The following is a 6,000-nucleotide window of genomic DNA, read 5'->3' as shown; positions in this document are numbered from 1 at the left end:
TGCTAGCCCTTCTGATTCTAGCCCTTGTCTCTTTCATCTAATCCGCTTCGCGCTTCTTCTGAGGGGGGCACCTGCAATGAGGACGAGGGACTGCGAAGCGGTGCTTCTCGGAAGAAGGGACACATGCCAGCTTTAACACGAACTGTGGTCTCCGACCCCGTGCTCTTTGCTTTCACGGCAAAGACCTGCGTGGAGCGCGGGGTGCAGTGAAGCAATGGCTTCGCCTCCCTCCGCAGGCTTTTGCAGAACTGAAGATTCATGTTTGCCGCGGAGTCTCTAAATAAGAGGGGGCGCGTTTAATTTTGTTATATTTAAGAAATCTGCATTCAGCTGCCAAAGAACGACCTGACGCCTTCCCCGCATCCTCTCCCCTTCACCTCCCGTCTCCCTGGGGTCCGTGGGTCGGAATTGGATTAACCACACACAAAGGACGAATCCGGGAGCTCGCCCAGCGCGGTGCTGTTGGCGCGCAGCGCAAACGACAACAGAGCCTTCAAGCACCAGAGGGAGGCTCTCGTCGTGAGCCCGGATAGCTCAGTCGGTAGAGCATCAGACTTTTAATCTGAGGGTCCAGGGTTCAAGTCCCTGTTCGGGCGATACTGTAACCTTTTTCCTAGTAATTTAAAAATGAGAACCAGCGCTCGGGAACAGCTTTCGTTATCCGGGTGCCTTCAGAGAAGGGAGTAAAATCTTGGGAGAGTGGAGGCTGCGAGTCCAGCCGCTTCTTGGAAAAGCCCGGCCCCCGCGAGGACGGACAGTGCGAACTTTTGTGCGAAGGTCCCCCGGGAGACCCGCAGGGCATTGCTGGAGGGAATTAAGTACGCGGCTTAATTCTGCAGCCGCCGGCGGGGCCGCGGAGGTCCCAGTTACTGCTGTGTTCACAGGAAGGGGGAACCGATGCTTCAGGACGTCCCTGCGCCTCCTTCGGGCGCCGTCCCCTTTGGCTGTCTTGCGGGCAGCCTTGACCCCTCTGGGGCTCCCTCCCGCTAGGTGCGGGGGATTACAGCACGGATCCTGCACCAACAAGCCACATTACTAGCCTTCTAGAGAATATTTCTGCACTCGGAAAAAGAAGAGAAGGCCATCTAGAAACAGAAGCGCCAAATAGAGCAGTTTTCTCTCTAAATGAAGTCTTCTCTTCCCCCCCACCCTCACCCCCAAGTGTGACCCTGAACACAGGGGAGGAGGTGAGGCGGCGATGGCAGCTTTGCTGCGGGAGGAAGAACGTGCGTATTGGAAAGAGTGCCTTCAAGGGGCTGGAGAAAACCCAAGAGTCAGCTCGCACCGACTACAAACTAACAAAGGAAGCACTCGGCTCCGGCGAGGTATTGAGGAAGTTGGGTTGTGGACAAAAGAGACTAAAACTAATTTCCCTGGTAGGTGAAGGAAAGGTACATTCTTGCATCACTAGAGATGGAGCCTTTTTTTTTTTTCTTTGTCTCTGCCAGGCAACGGAAGAAAGTCCATCTTGATCTCCTTAGCAGGATGGGGCCTAGGTTGATTGAGTCAGCTGCCCCCTTAGCCGATGGATTGTGCTCCCCAGGGAGTGCTGATTAGTGGAGCAGGGCCGGGATGGAGGTAGCTCTCAAAGAGGGAGGCAGGGCTTGCCCTGCAGGCTGGAGTGCCTGATGCCGCGCCTATACACACCCACGATTAGCTCGTCTCCGAAGCGCAGCTTTATCAGGAGAAAGGGAATCAGAGCAAGAGCATCCAACAAGGCCTGCACAGTGCTTAGTAGAGTTTTGCCCCGAGGCAAACATTCAATATATTGTAGCTATTCTCATTGTTAATAGTCTTCAAGAGTTTTCAATCTAGGGAAGAAACAAAGGATACAAATGGAAACACAGAAGGAATCACTTCAAAGGAAACATACTCCCAATATGCCCAAGATCATAAGCCCATACTCATGTGATCTGTGTTGGTTGATATGTGCTGAAGGGACAGCAAGGGTGGAGTGGTTTGGTTGGGCCAGTGAGGCTACCTGCTTGAAGAAATTGAATCATGGGGCCAATCTGGCGTCCCAGGGAGAGAAACAAGGTGAGGAGCTGTGGCAGACACTCTTCTCTCTGAGGAAGTCCCTTGGAAAGCGATCAAGTGCACTTCTGGCAACCTTAAAAAGTGAAGTGTCTGTTCCAATCATTTCCTGACTGAACAAAAACAGAGCAGGCTGGGGCAGGAGAGGACAGGGGTGGAGACATTCAGGACTCCTAGTTCCTCCGTCCCTCCTCAAGTTCACTCCCTCTGCCTTTCCCCAAAGGGGGAAAAGTGAAAAAAAAGAAAAAACAAAACCCAAACCAAAAAATCAACCAAACAAAACCCTAACATCTGTTTTGACCAAGACCTTTTGGGCTGGACAGCTCTGGTTCAGTTCTGGACGATTTGAGGCGTATCAGTTATTTCATTTAGAAATTACCATATCATCAACCTTACGGCAGGGGTGAGGCGGGTGGGGATCAAATAAGACCACATAAGTTCATGGGGCTGGGCACACGGTAGGCACTTATTAAGTGGCCGTTTACTCTTACTAGGGCCCTGGGGAGAGGTAGAGAAAGCATTAGGAAGAACGCGAAATTTTCCTCACATGCCAGGGATTACTTTTCTCATTCACTGCCCTCCAAACCTCAGAGCGGAATTGGGAACTGAAAAGGCGGAGATAAGTGAAAGTTCTTTTTTCTTTCTTTTAAATTTCCTTAACAGGGTAGCAAGGGCTCCCGCCTCCGCCGAAATAGCTCAGTTGGGAGAGCGTTAGACTGAAGATCTAAAGGTCCCTGGTTCGATCCCGGGTTTCGGCAGCGTTTTTGCCGACCCACGTTGGGACGGAGGTGCGTTCGTTTCCGTAGAGCCCCGCCCAGTGCCTCCGGGTGCGCCTGCGCAGTGCCCGTGCCGGCCTCAGGGCGCGTGCAAACCCCCGCGCGTGCGCAGCGGATGTGTGTTGAGGGGAGGCGGGTGGCTCAGGCGCGTGCTCACCCTCGCGCTTGCGCAGTGGCCTTGCGGGTCTCAGCGCGCGCTCAGGGGAGGCTAAGATGCTTCACTTGGTACGGGGAGGGTTCGGAGGCTTAGTCCTCGTAGCGAAGCCCGGAGCCGCGGAGTGCCCGCCATTAGTGACACCACCGCACACCAGGCTCCCTAGTGTTTGTTCGCAGTTCCCAGTGCGGTCAGCTCGCCAGGCTCGCAAGGTTTTCTCGTGGGCGACAGACGTGCAGACTGCCCTCAAAAACGTTTGTCTGCGAAGCCAAACCCAAAAGCCAGGGCCTCTCGTGGGCGCGCCAGAAATCTGGTGAAGGATGGTCCCCAGCCGGAAATGTGACTCATAAGCACGTGTCTCTATTTGAAAGAGTCCTTGGAACCTCAGCTTTCTCACCGTGCCTTTAATAAACGGGGCGCCAATTACTGTCAGGGGCATTGCTGTCGGGAATGACGATGGGGGTGCAGTTTATTGGTTATGGGTCTATTGGCGTTTTGTATATGAAAGTAATACACGTAAGTTTCAACGAAAAAAAACACCTGAAGGCACAGTAACATTCCAAAGTTGGAAGAGAAAAACCTGAGCGTTGAAGGCTTGTTATTGAGCACCGTGCGCATGCGCGAAGTCCGAGGCCGGTCAGGCCCACAAGGGGGTACCCTTCTCTCCCAGCGCGGAAGGGATCCCAGCGGTGCTTTGCATAACCCCTTACCTGGGGGTCTAAGAATGGTGTTAACAGTCTCAAATTTGTTTTTGGAGTTTAAAATAACCTACGCCCGAACAGGGACTTGAACCCTGGACCCTCAGATTAAAAGTCTGATGCTCTACCGACTGAGCTATCCGGGCTCACAAGGAAAGTTCTTTCCTAACTCTATCCGCAGTGAAATAGTCCACGTGGCTGTACATTTTTCTTATTGAATTAATATCCTGACACCCTTTACTGATTTCTTGAGGGTGGAAGTACAAAATCAAGATCCAGTGGGTGTTGGGCTGAATGGAATCCTTCTCTGTCCCATCAGAGATAGACAATAAAGAAAAAACCTGCTGTCTCGCCTGCTCCGCCCCTGTGCTGCTCCCCTTTCCCTTCCCCCCTCCCCCGCCAACTAAGCGTTGGCACAGGATAAAGGGAACGTCCCCTAAAGAATTCTCCAGATTTAAAAAAAAAAAAAATTCTCCAGATTTAGGAACTCCGGGCGTGCTTCTGGTTGAGCAGCGGGATTTTTATTTCCAGTGTTGGTCTTTGAAGAGCCCCGGAGTGTCCTGTTGGTGGCGTATTAAGAATAACTGATTAGACATTCATCGAGTGCATGCTGCTCCCCAGCACCTAAGCAAACTTGAGCTGCAAAGACCCAGCCCTGGTCCTCAGTGCAGCAGAAAGCTACACTAACAGACGCACTCAATCAAGCATTTTGATGGTGGGAAACTGGCTTTTGCAGGCTCCGGGCTGACACCAGAAGTAGGGCAGCCGAGTCTTCTAGGGGGCTAGAGAAGCCGTGAATGGTTACTGGGCCCCTGTAGTCTTGGAAAGAATTCTGAGCAGAGGCACCAGCAGACAGGAAGTTCTCCAGGGAATCTGAACATTTTTCCAGAGCTTTTGCTGAACGGTTGAGGCAAGGTGGGATTTTATATTTTGAGGAAGTCCTGTTATCCTGGCAGCTGTATCTCGGACTCAACTAATTTTTTCATTCATCCTGCTCCCTCATTGCCATATCCTTTCTTGAGGTATTGGACAAGATCCCTTGAAAGGAAGGGAGTCTTATGATGTAGAACCTCACGCCATTTTCGTCCTGCTTGGAGTTCAGAGACACTCCCCTGTGCTGGGGGAACGTTGAGGTTTGCATTCTTTGTGAAATGTACTTGATGCGAAATGTATCAGGAATGAAACGTATCAGCATGTTTAAAAGGTAACCTGTTATGAAAGATATCCATGTTATGGTAAGCAAAAACACAAGATGCTACACAGTATGTATGGGATATTTGTGGAAAACAATAAAGGATCTGTATAGGAATATATTTTCTTTATACATTTTGTATATTTGGGGTTTGCCTATACATAAGAGATGTTTAAGGATAGAAAACAATAAAAATGGCTACATTTTGTAAGAGGAGGCTCTCACCATTTCCTTTAGGTACAACTGTGTTATTGGAGCAAAGAAAATGCATTCTTTTCATGTAATCTGTTAAATTCTTCTAACCTTCTGGGATCACACAGGGAGCCCTTCAGATCCAGGCATCCCTAATCCTGTGTTTTCTACAGATCCCAGAAAAGAAAGGTTAAAAGCACAAATTTTCTTTCCAGTAAGGGGGGGTGTGTGTGTGTGTGAGGGGGGAGTCCCTCCATGTCTCATGATTTGAGAGGGGAATCACTCTATTGAAAAATCACAAATGAATAAGGTAGTGTTCACAAATGAGGATGTGCATCTCTAAGAATCAGATGACAAGTCTAGATTCCACCAAGAAAACTAAAACCAGGTCCCCCCTGGAGAGGAGCTGCTGGTGCTGGGAAGTCAGTCCCGGGGGACTTAGTGAGCCTCTGGCCTAACCTCAGCTTCTTACAACAGGGCTCTGTTCACAGGGCCTGCTCAGTACAACACTGAGTGCGGGCGATCCAGAAGATCTGCTTCCTGAGACAAGACTAGATCCACAGGTACCAAACACTGAGAACCAAAGTCCCAAACTGTATGTCATTGAGCGTTAAGAGCGGGGAACTGGCCTACTCAGCATAGAGAGGGTTCGCTGGAGCTGTCTGTATTTCATTTAACAGCCGCTGTGCTTTTTTCCACTCCCTTCCATCCTCCCCAACCCCCCAGTCTTGAAATGCCATCCTCTCCCCACTTTCCAAGTTTCTTTGGTTTGGAATGTTCCCTCTGATCTTTAAAGACCAGGATGAGGACTTGCCCAGAGATCCCTGCTTGATCCTCTCCAGATCAGGTTACGTGCTGGGGGCCTCTGAGGCTGTCACTATTGCTGTACTCACCATACCCTACCTTCAACACCTGTCTGAAGACACACAGTCTTTCCTCCCCCAACGTTTCTGC

The 6,000-nt window shown here is 50.6% G+C and overlaps 3 non-coding genes across 3 annotated transcripts; 2 read left to right on the top strand and 1 right to left on the bottom strand.

The window, feature by feature from the left end:
• Nucleotides 1-523: 523 nt before the first annotated feature.
• On the top strand, nucleotides 524-596 carry TRNAK-UUU (transfer RNA lysine (anticodon UUU)). The gene has a single exon. It is a non-coding gene; the product is annotated as a tRNA-Lys (tRNA).
• Nucleotides 597-2,719: 2,123 nt separating this feature from the next.
• On the top strand, nucleotides 2,720-2,792 carry TRNAF-GAA (transfer RNA phenylalanine (anticodon GAA)). Its single transcript has one exon. It is a non-coding gene; the product is annotated as a tRNA-Phe (tRNA).
• Nucleotides 2,793-3,735: 943 nt separating this feature from the next.
• TRNAK-UUU (transfer RNA lysine (anticodon UUU)) lies at nucleotides 3,736-3,808 on the bottom strand. Its single transcript has one exon. It is a non-coding gene; the product is annotated as a tRNA-Lys (tRNA).
• Nucleotides 3,809-6,000: the final 2,192 nt, after the last annotated feature.

This window comes from Crocuta crocuta, unplaced genomic scaffold, assembly GCF_008692635.1.
Source record: "Crocuta crocuta isolate KB4526 unplaced genomic scaffold, BGI_CrCroc_1.0 scaffold323, whole genome shotgun sequence".
Classification (NCBI taxonomy): domain Eukaryota; kingdom Metazoa; phylum Chordata; class Mammalia; order Carnivora; family Hyaenidae; genus Crocuta; species Crocuta crocuta.
This window is presented reverse-complemented; position numbering and strand designations above follow the sequence as displayed.